The sequence below is a fragment of the Hyla sarda genome, chromosome 1 (genome assembly GCF_029499605.1).
Source record: "Hyla sarda isolate aHylSar1 chromosome 1, aHylSar1.hap1, whole genome shotgun sequence".
In the NCBI taxonomy this organism is placed as follows: Eukaryota; Metazoa; Chordata; class Amphibia; order Anura; family Hylidae; genus Hyla; species Hyla sarda.
In genome coordinates, this window is record NC_079189.1 from 521,531,382 (window position 1) to 521,546,746 (window position 15,365).

The window sequence follows — 15,365 nt, forward strand, 5'->3', positions numbered from 1 at the left end:
GAAAAAAAATCATTGTGAAACAAAATTGAAAAAAAAAAACGCCATTTCGTAAATTTTGGGGGCTTCTGTTTCTACGTCGTACATTTTTCGGTAAAAATTACACATTCTCTTTATTCTGTAGGTTCATACAATTAAAATGATACCCTACTTATATAGGTTTGATTTTGTCGTACTTCTGAAAAAAATCATAACTACATGCAGGAAAAATTATATGTTTAAAATTGTCATATTCTGACCCCTATAACTTTTTTTTATTTTTCCGCATATGGGGCAGTATGAGGGCTAATTTTTTGCAACGTGATCTGAAGTTTTTAGCGGTACCATGTTTGTATTGATCGGACTTGTTGATAGCTTTTTATTAATTTTTTCATGATGTAAAAAGTGACCAAAAATACACTATTTTGGACTTTGGAATTTTTTTGCACGTACGCCATTGACTGTGCGATTTAATTAATGATACCACATATGCTTATTTTTATTTACACTGTTTTATTTTTTTAAATGGGAAAAAGGGGGTGATTCAAACTTTTATTAGGGGAGGAGTTAAATGATCTTTATTCACTTTTTTTTTTTTTCACTTTTTTTGCAATGTTATAGCTCCCATAGGGGGCTATAACACTGCACACACTGATCTTTTACATTGATCACTGGTTTCTCATAGGAAACCAGTGATCAATGATTCTACCTCTTGACTGCTCATGCCTGGATCTCAGGCACTGAGCAGTCATTCAGCAATCGGACACCAGGAGGCAAGGCAGGAGACCCTACTCGTGTCCCAGAGCTGTTCGGGATGCCGCGGTTTCGCCGCAGACATCCCGAACAGCCCCCTGAACTAGCTGGCAGTGATTTATTTTCACTTTAGACGCGGCGTTCAACTTTGAACGCCGCATCTAAAGGGTTAATAGCATGTGGCACCGCGATCATTGCCGTGCGCTATTAGCCACGGGTCCCGGCCGTTGTTGGAGGCCGGACCCGACTCGCTATCACGCATTATAGAAAGGGAAAGGACTCAGGACGTACCGGTACGTCCTTAGTCCTTAAGAGGTTAAGCCCTCTTGTCTACTTCTGCTGCCTGATCAAGGCTGTGTGTTTCAGCAACTATATGGTTTAGTGATGCTGCTGGGCCTGTGCCTTTGATGTTAGCACTAGCTAACATACAACTTCTATACAGATTTCAACATTAACATTTTAATGTTAGGGGTTGTGAAGCCCTCTTGTTAACTCATGCTGATGCCTGCTCCAAGCTGTGTTTCAGGAACTACTGTGCTCAGTGATGCTGCTGGGCTTGGGCCTTAAATTCTTTTATGATAGCACAAAGTAACATACTTCTTCAATAGAGATTTCAACATTGATCTTTTAATCTTAGGGGTTATGAAACCCTCTTGTGTACTGCTGACGCCTGCTCCTGACTGTGTGTTTCAGGAACTACTTGGCTTACTGATGTTGCTGGTCTTGGGCTTTACATTTTTAGATGTTAGCACTAGCTTACATACATGCTTAATTGAGATTTCAGCATTGCTCTTTCAATGTAAGGGGTTATGAAACCCTCTTGTGTACTGCTGATGCCTGGTCCTGACTGCGTGTTTCAGGAACTACTTGGCTTACTGATGCTACTGGGCTTGGGCCTTAGATTTTTGGATGTTAGCATTAGCTTACATAAATGCTTCATTAAGATTTCAACATTTATCTTTCAATCTTAGGGTTTATGAAACCCTCTTGTGTACTCCTGCTGTTGACTGCTCCTGTCTGTGTCATTCAGAAACTACATAGTTTAGTGATGCTGCTGGGCTTGGGGCTTACATTTTTAGATGGTAGCACTAGCTAACATGCATCTTTAATAGTGTTATGGACATGAAAATGACATACATTTTATTTGCTATATTTTGTGATTCTAGTCCAAGAAGGCCGCATGGAGTTTAGACAAAAGAAAAAATGGAGGATCATCTTTATAGTAGGGGTCTCCAAGGAGTGCTTACAGGGGCTTTTGTAACATTAGACAGACCACCTGGGGGCTGGCTGGGGGCGGAGAACATCTAATAAAAGCCCATTCAAAGGGGGCCAAGGGGGCTCTTTTCTCTTCCGGGGCTGGATACCATCACACCTCCTATTCACTTCCTGTGGGGCCTGAATCCTGAAACAAAGGACTGCAGCCTACTCCCATGCCTGTCTTTGTTCATCATACTTGCTGTAAAGGGTCCCCGAAGCTAAGTATTTCAGTGTTATATTCTCTGTGTGTTTCATTTAGTATAGTTGTATCTTTTAAGGAAAATCCACCCATATAGCCAATTATAGGATTTCTACTATAAATGTAGTATATGTGTTTCCTTACATTGCGGATTTAAACTTCTAGGTATTAGCAATATCTTTTCTCTTCTCTCTCTCTTAGTTAGAATGTGTTTAGTTTACAACTGTGTATTAAACATCTTTATTTCTGCCAGTGTTTGGATGTGTAGTGTTAATTTGTGCATTGGATATTAGTATATAACTCTTCCAAAATTCCTAAATAGGTTGGTCTGTGGGGTGTTTTTGAATGCATTTGGTCTCTGGTGATACAGCTAGTTAAATATCTGCGGTCTGTGTGAATATATATTGTATTCACTAGTCTGCATGGTCTCAGCCATTTTGTGTCTCGGACATTTTGTGTCCCTTATGCATGGTCTGCAGATTTTAACTGGTCGCGTGACCCTTGGAGCCAAATCCAATTCAGCCCCAAAGCCACGAACCAGAACAAATAGAGATTTCAACATTCACCTTTTCATGTTAGGGGTTGTGAACCCCTCTTGTGTACTCATGCTGCTGCCTGCTCCTATATGTGTTATATAGCAACTACATGGTTTAGTGATGCTGCTGGGCTTAGTACATTACCTATTTATATTTATGGTAGCACTAGGTACCATACATCTTCAATTGAAATTTCAAAATTCATGTTTTATTATTAGAGATTGTGGGGCCCTATTGTCTCCTCATCTGCCGCCAACTCCAGGCTGTGCCATTCAGACACGATATGGTCTCCTCATGCTTCAGCCACCTCCAGGCTATGTCATTCATAGAAACTTATTTGCAGTGACCCCTTCTGAAGGAAGGCTATGCCATGCCTCCACTACTCTCTCAGTAAATAAATACTTCCTCATATTACTTTTAAACCTTTGCACCTCTAATTTAAAACTATGTCCTCTTGTGGTAGTTTTTCTTTAGCCACTATATGTTCTCCATATATTGACTGTGTATTGTAGGAAACATGTGGCCATCCTTTTACTCTCCCAGCATTATTGCCATGTTGATACCAGACCAGGGATAAAAGGAATATTGCTAAAGGACTAGCAGCAACAGGGAACTGTGGATACTGACCACCGGCTGTTGGAATTGACTGACCATCCCAGGTGGTAGATTTACCATTTTGAAGTTCCCCAGTTCCAGTAGGCTTTAAGTTGTTCATTCTTTGTTGTATTTCTGTTATAGACAAATACTGTTTTAAGCGAAGTGAAGCGTATTGTACTCCCTTCATATACGCAATATGTATGTCAGGCAGAGTAGTGAAATTTCAATTACAAAATCGATGATATCAATTTCAAAATCTTAAATTTAAAATTCATAAATTTCAATGGCCTCGTCGTACTGCTGCCAACTCCAGGCTGTGCCATTCAGATACTATATGGTCTCCACCTGCTGCAGCCAACTCCAGGCTGTCATTCAGCCAATATATCGTTTACTGATGCTGCTGGTCCTGGGCATCATTTTTTTTGTTATGGTAGCACTAGCTACCGAAAAGCTTCAGTTTAAATTTCTAACCTCGTCCTTTTTTTCGAAGGGATTGTGAAGCCCTGGGGCCTCCTCATGCTTCAGCCAATTCCAGGCTGTGCCATTCAGTCAATAAATGGTTTACTGATGCTGCTGAGCCTGGGCCTGGGAATAATTTTTTTTGTCATAGTAGCACTAGCTAACCAAAATCTTCAGTTTAATTTTCAAACTTTGTCTTTTTTTCTTAGAGATTGTGAAGCCCTGGGGTCTCCTCATGCTTCAGCCTACTCCAGGCTATGCCATTCAGACACTATATGGTCTCCTCCTACTGATGCCACATCCAGGCTCTGTCATTGTGCTGCCATGTGACTGCTTGCTAGATTAGGTCCTTTGTACCACACGCTGGGGCCCGGGCACAAAAACTTGGGAGTTAAAAGTTCCATTTCAAAATCCTCAATTTTAATTTCAAAATCTTATATTTCTATTTAAAATTCTTATATTTAAGTGGTCTCCTCATGCTTCAGCCAACTCCAGGCTATGCCATTCAGGCAATATATGGTTTACTGATGCTGCTGGGACTGGGTCTGGGAATAAACATTTTGTTATGGTAGCACTAGCTACCCAAAATGTTCAGTTTAAAATTCAAACTTTGTCTTTTTTTTCTTAGGGATTGTGAAGCCCTAGTGTCTACTCATGCTATTGCCAACTCCAGGCTGTGCCATTCAGGCAATATATGGTTTACTGATGCTGCTGGGCCTGGGAATAAAAACTTTTGTTATGGTAGTACTAGCTACCCAAAATCTTCACTTTAAATTTCAAACTTTGTCTTTTTTCTTACGGATTGTGAAGGCCTGGGGTCTCCTCATGCTTCAACCAACTCCAGGCTGTGCCATTCAGGCACTATATGGTATCCTCCTACTGATGCCACCTCCAAGCTCTGTCATTGTGCTGCCATGTGACTGTGACTCCTTGTTAGATTAGGTAATTTATACCCACATGCCGGGGCCCGGGACACTAAAACTTGGGAGTTAAAAGTTCAATTTCAAAATCCTCACTTTCAAAATCTTAGATTTCTATTTAAAATTCTTATATTTCAATGGTCTCCTCATGCTTCAGCCAACTCCAGGCTGTACCATTCAGGCAATATATGGTTTATTGATGCTGCTGGGACTGGGTCTGGGAATAACATTTTTTGTTATGGTAGCACTAGCTACCCAAAATCTTCGGTTTAAATTTCAGAATTAATCTTGTAATCTTAGGGATTGTGAAGGCCTAGTGTCTACTCATGCTGCAGCCAACTCCTGGATGTGCCATTCAGACACTATATGGTCTCCTCATGATTCAGCCAACTCCAGGCTGTGCCATTTAGGCAATATATGGTTTTCTGATGCTGCTGGGACTGGGTCTGGGAATAAAAATTTTGTTATGGTAGCACTAGCTACCCAAAATTTTCAGTTTAAATCTCAGAATTCATTCTGTAATCTTAGGGATTGTGAAGGCCTGGTGTCTACTCATGCTGCTGCCAACTCCTGAATGTGCCATTTAGACACTATATGGTCTCCTCATGCTTCAGCCAACTCCCGACTGTGTCATTCAGGCAATATATGGTTTAGGGATGCTGCTGGGCCTGGGAATACTTTTTTTAGTTATAGTAGCACTAGCTAACCAAAATCTTTATTTTAAATTTCAAACTTTGTATTTTTTTCTTAGGGAATGTGAAGCCCTGGGGTCTCCTTATTCTTCAGCCAACTCCAGGCTGTGCCATTGAGACACTATATGGTCTCCTACTACTGATTCCACCTCCAGGTTCTGTCATTTTGCTGCCATGTGACATGTGACTCCTTGTTAGATTAGGTCCTATTACGCTGAGCGCTCCGGGTCCCCACTCCTCCCCGGAGCGCTCACAGCGTTCTCTTATTCACAGCGCCCCGGTCAGACCTGCCAACCGGGTGCGCTGCGATAATGTTCCCAGCCGGGATGCGATTCGCGATGCGGAACGCGCCCGCACGCGATGCGCATCTCGATTCCCTTACCAGACCCGTTCCCCGTCTGTGCTGTCCCGGCGTGCGCGGCCCCGCTCCTTAGGGCGCGCGCGCGCGCCGGGTCTTTGAGATTTAAAGGGCCGGTGCGCCACTGATTGGCGCATCAGGTTTTAATCAGTACCTTCACCTGTGCACTTCCCTACATATACCTCACTTCCCCTGCACTCCCTCGCCGGATCTTGTTGCCATTGTGCCAGTGAAAGCGTTTCCTTGTGTGTTCCTAGCCTGTGTTCCAGACCTCCTGCCGTTGTCCCTGACTACGATCCTTGCTGCCTGCCCTGACCTTCTGCTACGTCCAACCTTGCTCTTGTCTACTCCCTTGTACCGCGCTTATCTCAGCAGTCAGAGAGGTTGAGCCATTGCCGGTGGATACGACCTGGTTGCTACCGCCGCTGCAAGACCATCCCGCTTTGCAGAGGGCTCTGGTGAATACCAGTAGCAACTTAGAACCGATCCACCGACACGGTCCACGCCAATCCCTCTCTGGCACAGAGGATCCACCTCCAGCCAGCCGAATCGTGACAGTAGATCTGGCCATGGATCCCGCTGAGGTCCCGCTGCCAGTTGTCGCCGACCTCACCACGGTGGTCGCCCAGCAGTCGCAACAGATAGCGCAACAAGGCCACCAGCTGTCTCAACTGACTGTGATGCTACAGCAGCTTCTACCACAGCTTCAACAATCATCTCCTCCGCCAGCTCCTGCACCTCCTCCGCAGCGAGTGGCCGCATCCAGCCTCCAATTATCTTTGCCAGATAAATTTGATGGGGACTCTAAATTTTGCCGTGGTTTTCTTTCGCAATGTTCCCTGCATTTGGAGATGATGTTGGACCAGTTTCCAACTGAAAGGTCAAAGGTGGCTTTCGTAGTCAGAATTCTGTCTGGGAAAGCCCTGTCATGGGCCACACCGCTCTGGGACCGCAATGATCCTGTCACTGCCTCTGTACACTCTTCACGGAGATTCGTAGTGTCTTTGAGGAACCTGCCCGAGCCTTCTTCTGTTGGCAAGTACACCATCCAATTCCGTACTCTCGCCTCCCAATTGTCCTGGAATAACGAGGCCCTCTGAGCGACCTTTAAAAAAGGCCTATCCAGTAACATTAAAGATGTGCTGGCCGCACGAGAAATCCCTGCTAACCCGCATGAACTTATTCATCTTGCCACCCGCATTGACATGCGTTTTTCCAAAAGGCGTCAGAAGCTCCGCCAGGATATGGACTTTGTTCGCACGAGGCAGTTTCTCTCCCCGACTCCTCTCTCCTCTGGTCCACTGCAATCCGTTCCTGTGCCTTCCGCTGTGGAGGCTATGCAAGTTGACCGGTCTCGCTTGACACCTCAAGAGAGGACACGCCGCCGCATGGAGAACCTTTGCCTGTACTGTACCAGTACCGAACATTTCTTGAAGGATTGTCCTATCCGACCTCCACGCCAGGAAAGACGCACGCTGACTCCGCACAAAGGTGAGACAGCTCTTGATGTGAACTCTGCTTCTCCACGTCTTACTGTGCCTGTGCGGATTTCTTCTTCCACCTTCTCCTTCTCAGCTACGGCCTTCTTGGATTCCGGATCTGCAGGAAATTTTATTTTGGCCTCTTTCATCAACAGGTTCAACATCCCGGTGACCAGTCTCGCCAGACCCCTCTACATCGCCTCTGTTAATAATGAAAGACTGGATTGTACTGTGCGTTACTGCACGGAACCCCTCTTAATGTGCATCGGACCCCATCACGAAAAAATTTAATTTCTGGTCCTCTCTAACTGCACTTCAGAAATTCTTTATGGATTACCGTGGCTTCAACGCCAATCCCCAACCCTTGATTGGACCACCGGGGAAATCAAGAACAGGGGTACTTCTTGCCACAAGGACTGTTTTAAGCCTGCTCCCTGTACTGTCAGTCAAGACCCTGTAATTCCCCCGTTATCTGGTCTTCCCAAGGCCTATCTGGATTATGCTGATGTTTTTTGCAAAAAACAAGCAGAGACTTTGCCTCCTCACAGGCCTTATGACTGTCCTATTGACCTCCTCCCTGGTACTACTCCACCCCGGGGCACAATCTATCCTCTGTCTGCTCCGGAAACTCAAGCCATGTCGGAGTACATCCAAGAGAATTTAAAAAAGGGGTTTATCCGCAAGTCCTCCTCCCCTGCCGGAGCTGGATTTTTTTTTCGTTTCCAAAAAAGACGGCTCCCTACGCCCTTGCATTGATTACCGCGGACTTAATAAAATCACTGTAAAAAAACGCTATCCCCTACCTCTTATCTCGGAACTCTTTGACCGCCTACGAGGCGCCCACATCTTTACCAAGCTGGACTTAAGAGGTGCATATAATCTCATCCGCATCAGGGAGGGGGACGAGTGGAAGACCGCATTTAACACCAGAGATGGACACTTTGAATATCTGGTTATGCCCTTTGGCCTTTGCAACGCCCCTGCCGTCTTCCAAGACTTTGTAAATGAAATTTTTTGTGATCTTCTATATACCTGTGTTGTGGTTTACCTAGATGATATTCAGATTTTTTCTGATAACCTAGAAGAACACCGCCAGCATGTCCGCATGGTTCTTCAGAGACTTCGGGACAATCAATTATATGCCAAAATGGAAAAATGTCTCTTTGAATGTCAGTCTCTTCCCTTCCTAGGATACTTAGTCTCTGGCCAGGGACTACAAATGGACCCAGATAAACTATCTGCCGTATTGGATTGGCCACGCCCCTCCGGACTCCGTGCTATCCAAAGTTTTTTGGGGTTTGCAAATTATTACAGACAATTTATCCCACACTTTTCCACTATTGTGGCTCCTATCGTGGCCCTAACCAAGAAAAACGCCAACCCTAAGTCCTGGCTTCCTCAAGTGGAAGACGCATTCAAACATCTCAAGACTGCCTTTTCTTCTGCTCCCGTACTCTCCAGACCTGACCCATCTAAACCCTTCTCATTGGTGGTAGACGCCTCCTCGGTGGGAGCTGGAGCAGTACTCCTACAAAAAAATTCTTCCGGGCATGCTGTTACTTGTGGTTTTTTTTCTAGGACCTTCTCTCCGGCAGAGAAAAACTACTCCATTGGTGATCGAGAACTACTGGCCATAAAATTGGCGCTTGAGGAATGGAGGCACCTGCTGGAGGGATCCAAATATCCAGTTATTATATACACTGACCACAAGAATCTCTCTTATCTTCAGTCTGCCCAACGGCTGAACCCTCGCCAGGCTAGGTGGTCGTTGTTCTTTGCCCGTTTTAACTTTGAAATTCATTTTCGCCCTGCTGACAAGAACATTAGGGCTGATGCCCTCTCTCGTTCATCAGATGCCTCTGAAGTGGAAGCTTCCCCGCAACACATTATTCCTCCGGACTGTCTGATCTCCACTTCTCCAGCTTCCATCAGACAAACTCCTCCAGGGAAGACCTTCGTCTCTCCTCGCCAGCGCCTCAGGATTCTCAAGTGGGGACACTCCTCTCACCTCGCAGGCCATGCTGGCATCAAAAAATCCATCCAACTCATCTCTCGATTTTATTGGTGGCCTACCCTGGAAACTGATGTTGTTGATTTCGTGCGGGCTTGTACAGTCTGTGCCTGGGACAAGACCCCTCGCCAGAAGCCTGCTGGTCTCCTCCATCCTCTGCCTGTTCCTGAACGACCTTGGTCTCAGATTGGTATGGACTTTATTACTGACACCTTTATCCCATGGCAACACAGTTGTTTGGGTGGTCGTTGATCGATTCTCCAAGATGGCACATTTTATCCCTCTTCCAGGTCTTCCTTCGGCGCCTCAGTTGGCGAAGCAATTTTTTATACACATTTTTCGCCTTCACGTATATCGTCTCGGATAGAGGCGTTCAATTCGTGTCTAAATTCTGGAGGGCCCTCTGTAATCAGCTCAAAATCAAATTAAACTTCTCATCTTCTTATCATCCCCAATCCAATGGGCAAGTAGAAAGAATTAATCAGGTTCTGGGTGACTATTTGCGACATTTTGTTTCCTCCCGCCAGGATGACTGGGCAGATCTTCTACCATGGGCAGAATTCTCGTACAATTTCAGAGTCTCTGAATCTTCCGCTAAATCCCCATTCTTCGTGGTGTACGGCCGTCACCCTCTTCCCCCCCTCCCCACTCTCATGCCCTCTGGTTTGCCCCGTGTTGATGAAGTGACTCGGGACCTCTCCACCATATGGAAAGAGACTCAAAATTCTCTTTTACAAGCTTCATCCCGGATGAAAAAATATGCCGATAAGAAAAGAAGAATTCCCCCCATTTTTTCTCCCGAAGACAAGGTATGGCTCTCCACCAAGTATGTCCGCTTTCGTGTCCCCAGTTATAAACTGGGACCACGTTATCTTGGTCCTTTCAAAGTCAAGTGCCAGATCAACCCTGTCTGTTACAAACTCCTTCTTCCTCCTTCTCTCCGTATTCCCAATGCTTTCCATGTCTCTCTCCTGAAACCACTCATCCTTAACGGCTTCTCTCCCAAAGTTTTTTTTTCCCACTCCAGTTTCCGGGTCCTCGGATGTTTTTTCGGTGAAGGAAATTCTGGCATCCAAGACAGTCAGAGGTAAAAAATTCTTTTTGGTTGACTGGGAGAATTGCGGCCAAGAGGAGAGATCATGGGAACCTAAGGACAACATCCTGGACAAGAGTCTTATCCTCAGGTTCTCAGGTTCCAAGAAGAGGGGGAGACCAAAGGGGGGGGGGGTACTGTTACGCCGAGCGCTCCGGGTCCCCGCTCCTCCCCGGAGCGCTCACAGCGTTCTCTTATTCACAGCCCCCGGTCAGACCCAGCCGGGATGCGATTCGCGATGCGGGACGCGCCCGCTCGCGATGCGCATCTCGATTCCATTACCAGACCCGTTCCCCGTCTGTGCTGTCCCGGCGCGCGCGGCCCCGCTCCTTAGGGCGCGCGTGCGCCGGGTCTTTGCGATTTAAAGGGCCGTTGCGCCACTGATTGGCGCATCAGGTTTTAATCAGTACCTTCACCTGTGCAATTCCCTACTTATACCTCACTTCCCCTGCACTCCCTCGCCGGATCTTGTTGCCATTGTGCCAGTGAAAGCGTTTCCTTGTGTGTTCCTAGCCTGTGTTCCAGACCTCCTGCCGTTGCCCCTGACTACGATCCTTGCTGCCTGCCTTGACCTTCTGCTACGTCCGACCTTGCTCTTGTCTACTCCCTTGTACCGCGCTTATCTCAGCAGTCAGAGAGGTTGAGCCGTTGCCGGTGGATACGACCTGGTTGCTACCGCCGCTGCAAGACCATCCCGCTTTGCGGTGGGCTCTGGTGAATACCAGTAGCAACTTAGAACCGGTCCACTGACACGGTCCACGCCAATCCCTCTCTGGCATAGAGGATCCACCTCCAGCCAGCCGAATCGTGACAGGTCCTTAGTACCCACATGTTGGGGCCCGGGAGTTAAAAGCTCAATTTCAAAATCTTCAATTTCAATTTCAAAATCTTAGATTTCTAATTAAAATTCCTATATTTCAATGGTCTCCTCATCCTTCAACCAACTCCAGGCTGTGCCATTCAGGAAATATATGGTTTACTGATGCTGCTGGGACTGAGTCTGGGAATAAAAATGTTGTTATGGTAGTACTAGCTACCCAAAATCTTCACTTTAAATTTCAAACTTCGTCTTTTTTCCTTAAGGATTGTGGAGGCCTGGGGTCTCCTCATGCTTCAGCCAATTCCAGGCTGTGCCATTCAGGCAATATATGGTTTACTTATGCTGCTGGGACTGGGTCTGGAAATAAAAATGTTGTTATTGTAGGACTAGCTACCAAAAATCTTCGGTTTAAATTTCCGAATTCATCTTGTAATCTTAGGGATTGTGAAGGCCTAGTGTCTACTCATGCTGCAGCCAACTCCTGGATGTGCCATTCAGACTCTATATGGTCTCCTCATGCTTCAGCCAACTCCAGTCTTTGCCATTCAGGCAATATATGCTTTACTGATGCTGCTGAGACTGGGTCTGGGGATAAAAATGTTGTTATAATGCACTAGCTACCCAAAATCTTCGGTTTAAAATTCAAACTTCATCTTTTTTTCTTAGGAATTGTGAAGCCCTGGTGTCTACTCATGCTGCTGCCAACTCCAGGCTGTGCCATTCAGGCAATATATGGTTCACTGATGCTGCTGGGCCTGGGCCTGGGAATGAAAATGTTGTTATGGTAGTACTAGCTACCCAAAGTCTTCACTTTAATTTTCAAACTTCGTCTTTTTTTCTTAGGGATTGTGAAGGCCTGTGGTCTCCTCCTGCTTCAGCCAACTCCAGGCTATGCCGTTTAGACACTATATGGTCTCCTTCTACTGATGCCACCTCAAGGCTCATTGTGCTTCCATGTGACATGTGACTCCTTGTTAGAATAGGTCCTTTGTACCCACACACAGGGGCCTGGAGCACTAAAACTTGGGAGTTAAAAGTTCCATTTCAAAATCCTCAATTTCAATTTCAAAATCTTAGATTTCTATTTAAAATTCTTATATTTCAATGGTCTCCTCATGCTTCAGCCAACTCCAGGCTGTGACATTCAGGCAATATATGGTTTACTGATGTTGCTGGGACTGGGAATAAAATTTTTGTTATGGTAGCACTAGCTGAATTCATTTTATAATCTTAGGGATTGTGAAGGCCTAGTGTCTACTCATGCTGCTGCCAACTTCTGGCTGTGCCATTCAGACACTATATGGTCTCCTCATCTCCTCATGCTGCCAACACCTCCATGCTGTGTCATTCAGCCACTGTATGTTCTCCTCATGCTGCCGCCACCTCCACGCTGTGTCATTCAGCCACTATATTGTCTCTCATGCTTCAGCCTCATCCAATCTGTGTCATTCAGCCACTATATGGTCTCCTCATGCTGCCAATACCTCCACGCTGTGTCATTCAGCCACTAGATGGTCTCCTTATGCTGTCAACACCTCCACACTGTGTCATTCAGCCACTGTATGGTCTCCTCATGCTGGGAACACCTCCACGTTGTGTCATTCAGCCACTATATGGTCTTCTTATGCTTCAGCCTAATCCAAGCTGTGTCATCCAGCCACTATATGGTCTCCTCATGCTGACAACACCTCCACGCTGTGTCATTCAGCCACTATATGGTCTCCTCATACTGATGCCACCTCTAGGCTCTGTCATTGTGCCGCTCTGCGGCAGTGATTCTAAGGCAATGTTGGTAATCTGCATGTTATTCTGAATAACAGTATTCTTTTACTACCCCAGCACATTCCATATGCGTTTTAGAACACAGCAAAGTGTTCTATACCCCTATTGAGGCTCTCTGTAGGCAAGAAATTGCCGTTTTTAATATAGATTCGCCGCAAATAAATTTGGATCGAAACAAGTTTTTTTGAAAAATTTGGCGAATCGTCCGAATCGAATTTTTCAAAAGTTCGCTCATCTCTATTTACACCTATTTAGATCAACTAAAGCTTCCAGAAATATGTGGCATCTTATTGCATTATCATAACTAGGTGCACTTGTGTAAACAGCTGACATCGAGGGGGAAATGTTATCTTATGGGCCTTCACACAATTATTGGCTCAATAGAATGATTAAATCCCAGTATAAAAGACCAAGTGATCAACTGATGAAGAGGCAAATGCAGCCCTACAAGCCAATCTCAGTTGACCATACATCGCCTGATCGGACAGTATGGGCATCACTAACAGGTTGTAAGCCAGCATGGTGCACTACACATTATCATGTTACTGGCACCCTGTATATTGCCTCATCTTTGGGCAACTATAATGCTAAGCAGTCTCCCCCCTCATAAATAGGAGATATGTTATTGACTGCTCATCAGTACAGTGCACATGTGCGACCTCCCCTTATATTTCATTGTGGCTGATCTGCATCATAATGGGAATAAGTGCCCAACCAGCCCTTGTATCAGAAACCAAGTAAATGTCCCTTTTTTCAGTTTTTTTTCTGTATGTCTCCCATTGCAAATGAGATGTGCCTCATACAATGATATAAGTGAAGGGTCACATGGATGATCCAACAACTGTTCATGTGGTCCTGCCTGTTCAATAATTGAGCCATGTAAAAGGTTCCTTTAAAAAGCACAATCTACTAGATGACCACTTGTGTTGGGCAGCAATCTCCCTCTCTATGAGGACCCTTAGAGTACCACTGCACATTCTTCATTCCAGACTCTATTGATTTGTTATTCTATGGGACCCTTGGAGACAGAGACCCAAGCCTGTTTGACCACATTCCTTTTTCTATTTGATAAGAACCTGTGAAAGACTTTTTTCAGAAAAACTGCATTGTTACCAAATAAAGTGGCGTGGCAATTGGCCTATTGGTCACATAAAAGTGGATCCTAAAGCGAGGATAACTATGAAGGAAGGACTTCTACCTAAATAGGCTAATAAATAAATGGATAAATAAATAAATGTGTAAACAAATGCTTTATGGTTTTACAGAAGCCTTAGATATCTTCTACCAACATTGGCTCATTCATTTTGCACATTTGTTAGCAATGGACAACTATGTATATTTAAACAACCTAAATGTAGCATCTCTGTCACAAAGCCTCTCTATTATGCAGATGGTACAGCATGATAGACTCTCAGTGCACTATTTACATTTTACCTGGAAGAAAACAATTTAAACATTATCAAGTGCAACAAATTGGACAGAGCATAAGATCAGCACATTTAGAATTGCCCACAAATTGGACAGCGAGCATACCTTTTCTTTGAGAGTTGGATTTAATCATTTTCACTGAGCTCCCGGAGCTGTCACTCACAAGTGGCCTCCAGAACAACTGCAGGAAGGAAAATGCATTGTAGTCATGTAATTCTCTTGTGAATCAGCCACAGATGAAAAGAAATATTCAGCTGCTCCTCAAGATTTTTTTTTGTCACTTGCTTTATCCACTTTTTTGCATACAGTTATTTATTATTGTTGCTTCAATCTGTCACATTTACTAGCACCCAGTAATTTATCAGTACTGCTTGCTATGCAGCAGCCCTCTACTATGATTAGCAATATTTTGAGCACCTGCTTCAGTAGATATGATGGATCACCAGTACTTGGGCTTTCATCTCATGAGATATTATAAAGAAGCAAAGGGATGCATATAGGTTTCACGCATTTTATGTTTCTCAGTTTCTTATTTTTTATTCTGCAATTAAATATTCTGTCATCTTTGTTAGGGAAGGAATCTGCATAATTACTGAGCCCATTGTTTCGTTTTATGGTGTACCCTTTGTTTTGCTCCTTTGTTCTCCTCTGTAATGTTTTGCTACATCAATTGTTGTGTGGTATTCTAACTTTGCTAATGTGTTCATTTATTATAATGACTTTTATTTAGCATACTGGTGGCTTGGAGTAAAATTCTCCTTTGCACGCTACCTGTCTTCCCCTGGTAGAGTTGTCTGCACATAATCATTAAGTTACTTGAAATTCTGTGTGCATGTTATAATTCTATGATCAACAACAAATCCCTGTTGCAGTGTAATGAAATTTCTTCTTTGTAAACCAACCAGACTTTAGGTGCTGTTTCAAACTTATAATAAAAGAAAACTTTAAAGTGGATCTCCACTTATGTTGCTTAAAGTTTCTTGTGCATCAATAAACTAAAATT

At 44.5% G+C, this 15,365-nt stretch overlaps 1 long non-coding RNA gene across 1 annotated transcript in view; it reads right to left on the bottom strand.

Moving 5' to 3' along the window:
• The window catches only part of LOC130290734 (uncharacterized), a 212,453-nt gene that overhangs the window by 64,054 nt on the left and 133,034 nt on the right, over positions 1-15,365 (bottom strand). The window contains exon 3 of the long non-coding RNA XR_008847675.1: positions 14,468-14,543. This is a non-coding gene — a long non-coding RNA (uncharacterized LOC130290734). The remainder of the gene's footprint in view (positions 1-14,467; positions 14,544-15,365) is intronic.